Here is a 14,446-nt window from a genome sequence, read left to right as displayed (position 1 = left end):
ATTGTAAATATCATTTTAAGTGGCCTTGGAAAGACAATTGGTAAAATAAAGACCTTTTCCCACATTTTCATTATCTGCCTTTCAGTGAGGGTGATTCTTGTCACCTGTTTTTCCTCTTTGCTTAGAGAATCAAGGCTTTTACCCCTCCTGCCAGCTTCTGTAGTGTTAAAAAGTGCCTCCAATATATTGAGTTTACATTACAAACAAGTTAAAATTCCCAGTCTCTCAGAGCTTTTCTCCAAGGATATTAAGGAAAACCAAGTTCAGCTAAACTGTACAATTAATTCGAGATCACTTCTACGTGAAAGAAGAACAGGTTGCTTTAAGCTGTGCAGTTCTCTTCAAGTCAGTTTCAGGAAGCAAAATCACTATTCTCCAAAAGTCATCTCATCTGATTTGTATTCCCTGAACTATCCCATTCGATCTTCTTCCCTTTTAACTCATAAACTCATTTTAATAAATCGATCTCAGGATTATCCACGTGTAAACATAGCCTTATTAAGAGCATAATAGACAGGCAAATGTGTTGGATCATATTAAAGAAGTTCTGTATTAAAATCACAAATGAGTTTGATTCCCCATAGTTTAAATTCCAGGGTATTACTAATTAAGAGATCTCTTGGTTTTTGGTACTGTTTCTCTCCCTCTATGTGTGAAACTTGCAAGCTGCTAATTGTGTTAGTACATTCTAAGACAGAGTCTGTTCTCAAAGCAATTCTTTGTTACAACAACTACTCACACAGAGAGAGACTCAAAGCAATACTCTGTAACAGAAACAGCACCCAGAGACTCCCCGCCCTTTTGCTGTATTCATCTTGCTTTGTTAACAATTGTGATTAAAATAGAGATAGAAGATGTATGTGGATGGATGCTTGGTGTGGATAATAACTGAATGATCAGGGAGGTGCCAGCCTAAGAATCCAGTGTCCATCGGCTGAAGAAGGCGTCAAGTGGAAATAACCAGAGGACCCCCGGAGGGCAGACTGGAATCCACCCAACAGCGTCAAGAATGGGAGAACCAAAGAACAAGATAACATCTAGCAGCACGGAGCAGTCAGGAATGTGCCATCTGCTGATTGATTCAGCAACAGCATGATGAAGCAATTCCTATAGACTGGCATAGGAAGAAATTCCTATAAAAATGGACTCTAGAAAGTGAGAACTTTGAGGGGTCTGATTCTGCAAACCAACTCCCAGGAGCATCAGATGAGCATCTGACAAGACCCTGCTCCCTCCTCATGTCCAGGCCACCTGGCCAGTGGCTTGGCATGAGCAACTCTAAGGCTGGTAACTATGATAACAACCTTGCAGAACCTGTGTGAGTGTGTGTGTGTGTGTGTGTGTGTGTGAATAAATATGAGATTGAATGGAATGTTATAGCTATAACTAACTGCTTACTATGATTCTTTGTGTATTCACAATAAATGTGGTATTTTGCCTTTTTCCCTTTAATAAGATCCTGCTGGTTTTTATTTTATTGGTATAACAAATGGAAGGAAAAAGGACAATGGTTGCATGTACTGTAATTGTGTTTGTTCTACACTGAAGATCCTAAGATTGAACATATTTGTTGGCTACAAAAGAGAAGGTAAATGTCTCCTTTAATATCAAGGGAAGCTGAGTAGCTTTAGATTTTCCTTTATCAGAAATGTGGTTGCTAACAAGATGGCTCAGAAGAACTGGCTGATGTTGACATTAATGTTGAGCTTTCATTCCCTTAAAGAACTCTCCCCTTCCTCACTTTTTGGGACTAGGTAGAGTAACAAGGGCCTGATTTAACAAAATGCTGAGATCCTGTGCAGTGCCGAGTGCCCTTACCTCACATTGACTTCATCAGGAGGTGACAGCACTCAGCAACACACCGGATCAGGCCCATAAATAAATAATGGAAACGCAATATCTGTCCAGTTCAATTTACAATGGAGGCCCCATCATAAGTTCGAGTGTTGCCAATTAGTGAGAAAGTGAGCAAGTCCAACTGAAAAAGCCAAGAAGAATGCATCACAAACATGGACATTGTCCATGTACTGTATTTAACAAGCATAGTTTAATTCTACTGACTTGTAATACTTAGAAATAACTCTGGAGTAGTAATTTTTATAGCACGTTTTGTAAATATTCTAGTCATATGAAAGTTCACTGTAGCTCTTTGATGTCAAAACTTTCCGGGAAACACAGATGCTCTTTTCTCTGTGTGCAAAGAATGTGGTGTATAAATTAACAATGTATGAAGTCCTCTTGTACTAAATGCTGATCTATGACTTTGTGGTCAGATTACTAGACTGGATGTGATTTTTTTTTTTTACAAGACAGAGATCTAGAGTAGTGATAAAACGTCATTGCTAGCAACTAAAGCCAAGACCTTGATTTGTTGTGTATGCTAAGGTCTAGAAAGACTCTTCTGGATCACAGATAGAAGCCTGACCCGTTGCCTACTGAAGTGGATGGCAGAGTTCCCATTGACTGTACAGGATGTTGGACTGAGCCCAATTTTAGTGAAGGATCCATTAAAAATACAGGAGTTTATGGGCTAGACCCTCAGCTGGTATAAATTGATGTAGCTCCATTGACATCAACAGAGCTATGCCAATTTAAACTAGCTGAGAATTCAGCTCAATACCTGGACAATTTAATTTCCATTGAGCTAAAACTCAGGTTAATGTATATCCTCAGCAAAGATGCTCATTCACTTCCTCCAAAAATTGTCTTTTGTTTGGCAGGGTCATTTTTTTATTAGAAGTAAAATAATGATAATAGTTTTTATAGTTTTAGACAGGGACTCAATTCTACAATGCTTACTCATGAGAGTAATCCCAGTTAATAGGACTAACATAGCCCCTTTGTAAGAGTAAGGGTTGCAGGACTGGTCCCTGTGTGTCTTAGTATAGGGTATCTATCTATTTATATGAAAAATGAAGCCCGTGGAAGAAAAATGCCAATCTCTCCATGTTATAAGGGCATGGGAAATGGTCCCAAATGTTGTGCCTTGATTTTTCACAGATGTCTGTGTGTGGTTTTGACTGCAGGATGCCCATACTATACTAAACAGCACTGTGTCTTTAACGAGTCCCTATGGCTATATATGGGTTTCTCCTCTATGTTATTTAATATGCTCTATTCTGGCTGCCATCATAATTTCTTTACTGAGCAATATATACACCATTGTGATTACAATTACCACTAATAAATTAATAATCCCTGGCAGAAATTACAAGATCCAAACATTTGCAGCCAAAGAATGCAGAAATAAAAGCTTGTGCACTCATTGAGACACATACACAAATATATGCAACCACAAATCCATTACCCTGGGGACTAACCAATACCCAGTGAAGTCAGTGGCAATGCTCCTTTAGCTTTAATAGCTCCCTAATCATGACTAGAATATACAGTATTGTATAGCATATTGTATTGCAAAATACACTATGTTTCAGAAGCAATTTCCATTGTATCGTGCTCTGTTGCACATTGCGCTTTGTAATGAATAAGTAAAATGGAGAATATTCTCCTTCTTTCATCTGTCACTGATGAGAAACTGTTTAGGACCAGATTTTAAAACTACGCAGAACCCAGCAGTTGAAAATCTGGCTGTTTCATTTAGCCACTTGAGTGGAACCAGGCCATTTATTTAGAGGCATAAATGGGGGCTGGTGGAGGCTGAATTCTTTTGAAAATCTGTCCCTTTCCATACTCTATGGATAGGTGCAATTCTCTTGTTGGTTTACAAGCACAAAGTCCTCCAGTGGTTGCCACAGATCAGTGATGTCCCTGAATGCTACATCTGGATCTTTGATTCAGCTGAAAGGTGCATAAAACTCACACAGTGCAGACCGTCAGCACTCCACTGGCAACACATCTAAGCAGGCTTTTATGCAACACTGGAAGAGTCAGCACAGCCGAAACTTAGATTCAGTAAATTGTCTGCAGAACCATACCTTTCAGATGGCAGAGAGACAGCAGAGTCACTTTTGGCTTTGCCTAATATCACATGCCTCTGGGGACAGGCCATCACAAATGCACAGAAGTTGATCGTTTTCAGAACTGCACAGGATGAAGGTCGGCAGATCAGCAGTCTGGCCATTCAGCGTCTACACTAGAAATGCTACAGAAGCAGAGCTGCAGCACTGCAGTTGCACTGCTGTAGCACTGTAGTGTAGACACTTACTACAGCAACGGAAAAAGAAAAGGAGTACTTGTGGCACCTTAGAGACTAACCAATTTATTTGAGCATTGCTGTAGTAAATCCACCTCCCCAAGAGGCAGTAGCTAGGTTGACAGAACAATTCTTTTGTTGACCTAGCATTGTCTGCTCTGGGCTTTCACACCCCTGTGTGATGGAGCTGGCCTGACCTAAGTTTCAGATGTAAACAAAACATGGCATGGAACAAAATGGTCCCTGATTTGAGTGTGAAATTGCTCCCAATTGGGGAGTCCCATGGAAAAACAGGACATTATAAAGCCCCTACTACACTTGTCAGCTAATGATGCACCCACTTACTAACATTTTCCTATTTTTCAGTTGCTCTTTCTTCCCTCAGGGTAGTTATTTCTCTGGCAAGGCATTTAGACTTCTCCTTCAGTGAGTCACAGGTCTCTGATTCCCTTTGCCTCCCTCCTCAGGCCCCCTACCCAAGCCCCTGCCTCCTCCCTCTCTGTCCCACATGGGGTGCTTCAGGGGCATAACAGTCGTCCAATAGGCGTAATGGGAAAAAACAAGCTAGATAGTTTTAAGATGGAGCTTGATAAGTTTATGAATGGAATTATCTGACAGGGTTCCCTGATATAGCAGGGGACTGGATTCAATGGACCCAGAAGGTCCCTTCCAATCCCTATGATCCCAAGCAGTGGGATCTCTGCACCTTCTCTTTCCCTTTCTCCCTCTCTCTCTCTCTCTCTCTCTCCAGTCCCTCCCTCTCTCTCCTTTCCTTCCTTTCAGTCTTTAGTCCTTCCCCCCATCTATTTCCTCCTTTATTCCTTGGCCTCCAAATGCCTTCATTCACTTGCTCCCTCTATCGTTCTCTCTCTCTCTCTCTGCCCTCTCTTCAGGAACCGTCCATCTCAGGCAAAAAGCTCTGGTTTCTCTTATCCTGAAAAATCCACCTGCCCCTCTAACTGCTATCCTATCTGCCTCCTCAGCTCTGCTTCTGAACTGCTTGAACAGATGCTCTAAACAGGGGATCAGTTTTTCCTCTCATTAATCCCTTTCCTCAAGGTGTCTTCCTTTGAGGCCCTGCAATCTGGCTTTCATTGTCTTCACTCCACCAACACTTTTCTAAAGGCCACGCCTGTGTGCTTCATCTCCTTGATCTATCAGCTGCCTTTGACATTGCAGATCATTGTCCCACCCCCCCCAATACTTGTGTTTGCTTGATTCTTTTCTGACATCTCTGACCACTTCTTCATTATGCAAGGTAACCTATTTCCCCTTGAATAGAGACTGGGAGTGGCTAAGTCATTATGCAAGGCAACCTATTTCCCCTTGTTTTTTCCTCCTCCCCCCCGCCCCCCCTTCCTCAGACATTCTTGTTAAACCCTGGATTTGTGCTGGAAATGGCCCACCTTGATTATCATACACATTGTAAGGAGAGTGATAAACACCCATTTTTTCATGGTTTGTGTGTATAAAAACATCTTCTGTATTTTCCACAGTATGCATCCGATGAAGTGAGCTGTAGCTCACGAAAGCTTATGCTCAAATAAATTGGTTAGTCTCTAAGGTGCCACAAGTTAGTCTCTAAGGTGCTTCGAGCAGGGGGTTGGACTAGATGACCTTCTGGGGTCCCTTCCAACCCTGATATTCTATGATTCTATGATTCTAAGTACTCCTTTTCTTTTTGCGAATACAGACTAACACGGCTGTTACTCTGAAACACTTCTTCATTGTCTCCTTAAGGGTCTCTATCACATTCCTCCTTCTCTTCTCATTTATTTTTTCTGGACTCCATCCAGGAGTGACATTATCTAATTAAAGTATGACCGTGCAAACCATTGTTGCTACCACTGTTATATAATAGCAGCAAACTTTATACGAAGTGTGACACCTAGCCAGAAAGGGTTAAGCATTCTGCAGAATAAATGACCAGAGTCAACCATTAGAGAGATTTTAGAACACTATGTAAATGGTAATTAAGGTCATTCCAAGCTAAGTAGGCTAGAACTTTGAAATGCAAGCCTGTATTGTTAGAGAATTGAAGGTGATATTAATTGTATGTGTTAATTATAGCTTGTTAAGTGTTAGCCATGTAAACAGACAGTTCCTGTCTGTCACTATAGCTATTGATTTAATGATCAAAAGGGAACATTTAGATGAATCGTGGGTGAAATAATGTCATTGTCTATATGTCTCTTTAAAGTTTGTGATAAATGGCTTAATGGACAAATTATTTTATGTTAATCCATGTAGTTAATTACCAGTGAGGTTTGGGAAACAGAAGATTACATCAAAAGCCTGCTGTTCACGCAGCACTGTATGGTCAAGTGGCTGTTAGAAAATTGTATAAAAGACTCTTGGGTCCTGATCCTGTCATCTCAGATCTGCTTTATGCTTCAATGCAGGGGAAACTTAAGCCAAAAAATTGAGATCCCAGTTCTGACTGGACCACTCTGAATATAAACATTGGACTATAACCTGTGAACTATTTCTGAAAGAACTCTGCATCTACAAAGCTCACCATCTCTGCTATGAATCTGAATCTCAAGATTGACTCATGTCTGTATGTATACTGATCTTTTAACCTATACGCTCTCTCCTTTTTTAAAAAATAAATTTTAGTTTAGTTAATAAGAATTGGCCATAAGCATGTATTTGGGTAAGATCTGAAATATTAATTAACTTGGTGGGTAATGTGTCCAATCCTTTGGGACTGGCAGAACTTTTTTATATGATGAATAAGATTTTCATTAATCCTCATCATATTTGACTTGGAAAAAGAAAAGGAGTACTAGTGGCACCTTAGTGACTAACCAATTTATTTGAGCATAAGCTTTCGTGAGCTACAGCTCACTTCATCGGATGCATTATTTGACTTGGGTATCTAGGTGGAGGCCTGAGGCTGGGTTACTTTAAGGGGACTGTGTTGTTGATTTCTGAGTAACCAGTGAGTATAATAGAAGCTGTTTTGTGCTGGCTTGGTAAATCTAAGTATTGGAATATCCACCAGCTTTGGGGATTGCCTGCCCCACTCTTTGCAGTTCACCCTGATTGAGTGACCTTAGCTGGCTCCCCTGGGATACCAGGCACACCAGGGCCCTCCCCTTTTCTTCCACCACACTCCTCCTGAGTGATGCAATTTGCTCACACAGGTTTAGTCATACCAGCTTTACTCTGATTTCTCTGTACAAATGTGTAGGCACGCATGAACTTTCAATTTTTTCCCCATTTTCATATCTCCACCTGGCTGTCTGATATCTCCTTTCTGTGACTCACTGCCACTAGAAATTCGGAGTGGTGAACATCAACTCCCTGAAATCTCCTCCGTAAACCTCTCCCTTCTTCCCACCTCCATTACCATCATCCTTTCCACTGAATAAGACAGGTTTCAGAGTAACAGCCGTGTTAGTCTGTATTCGCAAAAAGAAAAGGAGTACTTGTGGCACCTTTGAGACTAACCAATTTATTTGAGCATAAGCTTTCGCGTAGCTCACGAAAGCTTATGCTCAAATAAATTGGTTAGTCTCTAAGGTGCCACTAGTACTCCTTTTCTTTTTACTGAATAAGATGTCATCCTTGATGTCATCTCTCCCCCGTCCTTGCCAAATTCGGCTACCTCTATGCCACCTCCAAAATTCACGCCTTCCTTGCCATTGCAACCTCATGTTTTAATTACTGCAGCTTCTCCTCCTCCACTCTTAATTCTCTCCACTTCCATCAACCCAAAATGCAGCTACCTTTCTTTCCCCACTGCTCTGACCACGTTTCAGTCATCCTTGAATCTTCATATTGCTCTTACACTTACTCCAGGCCCAGCTTGGCCTTCTTCTGCTCATGTCATTTCTCCACTGCATGAAGCTCTTCATGTTCCTCCCAAGCTTTATCACTCATCACCCCATTTTCCTCTTCAGCCATTTCTGACTTTTGTGCCTATTCCCATGCCACCCATTTGTACCGGAAATAACCTCCCCATTTGAAGGCTCAAGGGTCCCTCAGTTCCCTACAAGGAACCTTGGAAAAAATCTTTATCCATGAAGTGTTCAAGCTCTGTCGTGCGTTCCCTACTTAATGCATATCCTGTCTTGTTTTTCCACCATCTCCATTTGTTCATGGAGCCTACACTCATCAAAATAAGTGGCAAAGCTCCCACTGACTGTAATGGTGAGGGATAGAGCCATAGGCCCCATTCAGCAAGGTACTTAAACATGTGCCAAGCTTTAAGCGTATGAGCAGTCTCAATGAAGTCAATGGGCTTACTTAGGTGTTTGAAGTTAGGCACATGCTTAAGTACTTTATTGAATTGGGGCTTTCAATTGTAAATTGAAATTGGGGCTTTCTTCAGTGTAGACACTTGCTACTGGTCATTGTTGTGCACCTTTATGGTACAATAATGATCATCATAATGAGGCTGGTGTCTGTATCTAAGAACAGACTGTAGTGTAGAATGATCTGTTTAGTTATTCTTTTACAATTGAGTTTTTATACCATTTTATGCTACAAGTTATGGGGTAGTTCCTCAGCTGGTACAAATTTGTGTAACTCCATTGATTTCCATGGAGTTATGCTGATTTACACCAGTTGACAACATGGCCCTATAGCTACATAGTGTGAAGACTATTACCCTACATTTCCATTTGGTTCCATTGTAGCTGTGCATAATGACATTACAGTGTTTCCAATTATATCATTTTAGCATCACAGGGCCAATATGAAGATAAAAGGAATATTGGGATAGATCCTCAGCTGGTATAAATTCATGTAGCTCCATTGACTTTAGGGCTGTTTGATTTCAATGGAACTGCATTGATTTACATTGACTGATGATCTGACACCACTGAGTTAACACACAACTTGAAACTACGTATTATATTCCTTGTAATATTCGCGGAATACTGAAAAAAAATACTGAAAAACCCTGCAGTAAAATATACACGGCAACAGTTTCACTGGCATTGCCCACTGGATTCTCCGCATACCAGAGGAGGCAGCAATAGCCTTGCCTCCCAGGTGGTAGAAACTGAAACACTTTTGTAGACAATTGCTTTTTTTGTCTGTAGCAATGGAAAAACTCACACACACTTGCCCTGAAGTTGTTCCCAGCCTAGAGTTGGATACTACAAAGTCTGAGAAAATCTTGTCTTTTGTCCTGGCAGTTCTACTATTCAAATAAAGAGGTGATTTTAAATGAAAAGATGTGTTTTACACAAGACCTCTTGTTGCTGTGTTCCACTCCTTTTCACCAGTTTAGGGCTAGAGCATCACTCTGCAATCTGCCCTGAGGAAGGGGTAGCACATAGCTGCTCTATCCCAGGAGCAGAGCAGGGAAGAGACTCAATCTCTTGGCTCCCAACTTGTTCCAAGGGGGAAACGAGCATAGAGAAGTCGCAGATTACTTCCCCCTCCGCACGGCTTGATGCATTGTTGGGGTGGATGGAACCAAATCCCTGCCCATTCCCCACCCCTTCATGGGAAGGGGAGTAGTGGCCATGGGGAGACTGCATGTGCATCCCATGCAAAGAAGTAAAGGAGCACCATATGCCACCATATTTCCCTGCATATGGCAAGGGACAATCGACCCTAGCTTCTGATCAAGAATGGGACTGGATCACTTAGTGATAACCATCAAATAAATGCTTAAATAAATAACCGTCAAATAAATGCTCAGATAAAATTTGTTAGTCTCTAAGGTTCCACAAGTACTCCTGTTCTTCTTTCATCAGTAAACTTGACATCAATACTCAGAAAGAGAAGCCAGTCGATACTACATGGATTTCTTCACCGCAGTTTGAACAACTCTCTGCACTTCTCATTATATATGTTTACACACAAACAGTAATACTGTATTATCCTGTATTGATAACATTGCTGTACAACTTCTTGAGAGCTTTGGTGGGTGGGTGCTTTGTAAACAAAATGATTAATTATTATTATACTGTATGTAAGGAGAGACAAAGCATTGAAGCATTGAAATTCTGGTCTCTAATGGAGATTTAATAAAAAATAATAACCCTTCTGAACCATCCTGTAGAATTTAATAGAGAATGATCTTTCCTGCAGTGGAATCCTATAGGATGCTTCAACAAATGTATAGCCAGGATCTACTGCTTTACTAAAGTCTACAGGCTTGATTCTGAACTCACACTCTTAAACCAGATCCTCAGCTGGTGTAAATTGGTGTAGCTCCATTGAACTCAATTACACCAGCTAAGAATCTGGACCATTGATGTCAAACAAACTACTCCTGATTTACACCAGGGCAAATCAGATTAGAATTAAGCTACATAGGGTTTTACAGGTTTCAGAGTAACAGCCGTGTTAGTCTGTATTCGCAAAAAGAAAAGGAGTACTTGTGGCACCTCAGAGACTAACCAATTTATTTGAGCATAAGCTTTCGTGAGCTACAGCTCACTTCATCGGATGCATTGTACAGAACCTATTAGCTACAACACTATTAAATTCTATAGGATTTTCCCCTGGGGCTATCTTGTTTGCACAAAACATCTGTACACATCTTCCTTTCAATGCCAAGATGTAACAGTGTATCTTCCCATCCCCCACCCCATTACTTTACTCATTTCTAAATTAAATTCCACTTAAACAGCACAGATCATTGCACTGCTGAGTATTCTTACCTCTATGTTTCTTTTGCTTTGGGGTTCGAGCTTACTTTCAAAACTTGCTCTAGCACATATTATCTAAACATAAAGATGCAAACAAGATCCAGAGAGGAACTTGATCGCCGTACCATGCCAAGGATTCACTCTTTGAATGATAGCATTCTGCTACATTTACCAAGGGTGGCAACATTTACATTAAAAATCATCATTTGCAGAGGAGTATATAACTAGGCCATCAATAAAAACAACTCAAACAAAACAAACAGCAACAAAAACCAGTGTCTCAGTGCAGGAGCAAGATTTATAGTCTAATGTACTTGATAAAAATAGTGATTTTGCTTATTTTTAAGTTACACAGCAGGGGAAAAATGGTGGGCATTTTTTACTTAATGTTGATTTTCATTCTTTTACCTCTAAAATGAGTAATCATAGAAACAATGAGGTTTGGTGGACAGTACTGATTGGTATATTTTGGAAGAGGTGGGGGAAGAATGTGTTATTTCACAGTAGACCATAACCATTCCTATTATTCTGCTCATTAATCAATTAATTAAGAAGGATTCACACTGATCATTAATCTATCCTTGAGGATAAAAGGCACTATATAAAATTGTCCTCAATTTGGAAAAAATGCCTTAACTGGTATTTTTGCAATTGCAACCCTCTTTAGAGTAAATTATGTTTTCTAATCCTTGCATGTATAAAAATATGTAGTTAGTAGACTAACTCTTAACAGCTTGGAAGCATTGTAAGGGAAATGTATTTAATCAGGTGGAAAATACACCTTTCAAATTGTTTTCATGTAGATTTAACCAACCTGAGACATGCATTTACACAAGCTTAAATATTTGCTAGTCTGCGTCTTAAGCGATTTGGTTTCACAACCTTCCAAGGAAGATTTTTTAAAATGAATCAACCATTTAGAATATGTTTTACATCGTCTTCAGCAAGTGACATAAACTGTGAAAAAGTTGAGAAAAGTTAAAACTAGCAGCTTTATCCTTAACTCAGACCAAAGCAGTGTTAGTCCGAATACTCTATTTTTGTGTTCTGCTTGGTTTGAATCAAAATGCTAAGATTACTGAAATTTGGGGATTTTTAATAACTGAAGCTTTAGGATAACTTGGAAAACCCGTGCAGACACATAAATATGTATATTATTTCTTGCTTCTGCACTCATACATATTTATGTACACGTATATGCATAAAAAACACCCACCTTCAGACAGTTGTTAAAATATACATTTGTATGCACAGATACAACACAAAGATAGTTACACACACGTGGATAGACATATACATATAGACACAGATAGGCACACATATGGACACAAACACACACGTGTATAGACACACATATACAAATGGACACACGGATGCACCCAATATAGAGATATATACACATAGGCACACACACAAATATAGAGATAAAATACATTTACTCACACAGATATGTACATCTATGTACACACGGCTGGATACATGCACATATAGTTATTCTGTATCTTTTACAGAACTCCAAGATTAGGATCCTGGGAACAGCCAAATCCCTGCAGAAATCTCTAAGGAGCCGTGGAGCCCCGTCAATGCGCTGTGTTCCCCAAGTCTCTCCCTCCCAGCCTGCTCCCTCCTCCAGACAAGACCATGCGGTGAACTAGGGGCCGGCTAGGAGCTTGCAGGCTCGCTTGCCAGTGGCCACCCGCGCTTGGGAACCAAACGGACAGTAAGTTCAGTCCCCCCCCGCCCCCCGCAGCGAACCTCTGGGGAACATCTGGCTGCAGCCGCTGTGCCTTAGGTGAGCCGGCCGGGGAGCCCGTGTCACTGACCGCCGCCGGGTACCACCGAGTCACGGCGCGGAGCCGTCGCGACCGGCGATGGGTTTGCAAACCAGGGAAAGCCCCGGGGTCTGGGGGGCTCGCGCCCCACCTGCCCTGTGCAGCGGAGGGGCCCAGGGCAACCCTCGATCACCTGCCCCCCTTTCCCCCCACCGCCAATCCCTGCAGCTCGAGGCAAATACACCTGCCCCCCCCCCGCCCAATAACTCCCCCCGGGATGGCGCCGCAAGCCGCGCCCGGGCAGCGGGCAGCAGCCGCGGGGCCGCGGTCGCTCGCCTTACCGTGCGGGAAGGGACCTCCCGGCCGGCCGGCGCGGCGGCTCCTGGGCTCCCGCTCGCTGCCGGGCTCCGCGCTGCCTCTCATTCGCCCTTTAAGATCCACGAGGGAGTTCGCCCCCCGCCGCCCCGGAAGGTCCAAACTTGTGCGAGGAGAGGAGCGTCTCCCTCGTCCCCCCCGGCTCTGGACCGAGTCCCGCTGGCAGCGCATCAAGGCCCCCCGTGCGCCGGGGGGAGGCTGGCGGTGTGTGTCTGGGGTGGGGGGCGGAATCTGCGCTCACCAATTAACCCCCCGCTTCCCTGCTCCTCGCTCCTCCTGAGCCCGCTTCTTCCCGTGCACCGGCCCCACGGGGGCTCGCCTCGGCCAGGCTCCTACCGGGGGCTCCCTGCTGCGGAGCCGCATCTTTCTTCGGCTCCTTCTTTCCCCTCCTTTCAGCTGGGGGGAGCTTGGTGCAGAGCCTTAAATTACCAGCCTGGCTGGGGCTGTCAAGAGGAGGGAGGCGAGGGGGGCAGATTTTGCAGGCTTCCCATTCCCAGCCAGCACCAGCTGCCTGCAGAGGGTGCGGGGGGGACGTAGGATTATTTCTCTAGGGCTAACTCGGAAGCAGGAGCATCCTGCGCTCCCGGGCTGCTGGGGGACGGCACGAGCCGCGCACGGAGCAATGCGATGAGCCGCTCTCCCCGCAGCTTTCCACCTGCACTGGCAGCCCGGGCAAGAACGGCAGACGCTGCTATCTCCTAGCAACCCCGCATCAATCTTCTTGGGAGGCTCCTAAAAAGTTCTGATTGGAGGAGGGAGGAGGGGAGCCACACCCCTGCGAGGATGCTCTGGGTGCTGCCTCGTTGTGCTTTTCAGGGGGAGAAATTCCAAGAAGGGGCTGGAATGCAGAGCCAGATCAGTCTGGTGGGTCGTCTGCTCCCTGTCTGCGTCTCTGTCTCCCTCTCTCTCTCAGCTGGTTCCAAAGATCTACTTTGGTTCGCTCTTTCTTTAAAGGAAAAACAGCTTCCCCCTCCCGCCCCAACTCTGCCAGAGAACAGCAAAGAGGAAAAATGGGCACCAGGAAAACAAGCCAGAGTGCAGCAAAGGCAGAAGACAGGAAGCCAAATCAATGTAAACAATCTAAAATGTATAAAGATATATTTTCAAATAATCAGGTTTGAAAGGAAAATTTGGCTTGAAACCCCACAAACGTCAGAGGACAGTTAATACGGGGTAATGGATCTAAAGGGAGACAATTAACCATCATGGGATGAATGAACCACAGGGGGCAACGGGTGCAAATCCATTGACTTCAGCTAGGGTGAGTTTAAACAATGCTGCCAAGCAGCTGCATGGGGGACCGCAGTGTGATTTACTGCTCATGCTCCATTGCCGGGTGTTATTATTGAGTAAAAGCTGGCTGAGATAACAACTAGGGACATCTCCTTCATGACAGCTCCGGCTGGGATATTTTGCAAGTTTCCCAGCTCCTCCTGTTTAACAGGAAACTTCTGGCTACTGTTCCCTTAACTGAGCAAGCACAGCACACATTATTTATTCCCTCCCCACTTCAAGTCAGGCCTGGCCCC

General features: G+C 43.2%; 1 protein-coding gene across 2 annotated transcripts in view; it reads right to left on the bottom strand.

Moving 5' to 3' along the window:
- GRM3 (glutamate metabotropic receptor 3) overlaps positions 1–13,720 on the bottom strand; it is a 151,361-nt gene extending 137,641 nt beyond the window's left edge. Inside the window, exon 1 of one of the 2 annotated variants that reach the window (XM_074942572.1) lies at positions 12,884–13,720. The gene's annotated coding sequence lies outside the window, so the exon portion shown is untranslated. Of the gene's footprint in view, positions 1–12,213; positions 12,384–12,883 lie in introns of those variants that run through there. The other variant, XM_074942573.1, reaches the window with a different exon arrangement.
- Between the last annotated feature and the right edge of the window lie 726 nt (positions 13,721–14,446).

The sequence above is a fragment of the Natator depressus genome, chromosome 1, assembly GCF_965152275.1.
Source record: "Natator depressus isolate rNatDep1 chromosome 1, rNatDep2.hap1, whole genome shotgun sequence".
Lineage (NCBI taxonomy): Eukaryota > Metazoa > Chordata > Testudines > Cheloniidae > Natator > Natator depressus.
This window is presented reverse-complemented; position numbering and strand designations above follow the sequence as displayed.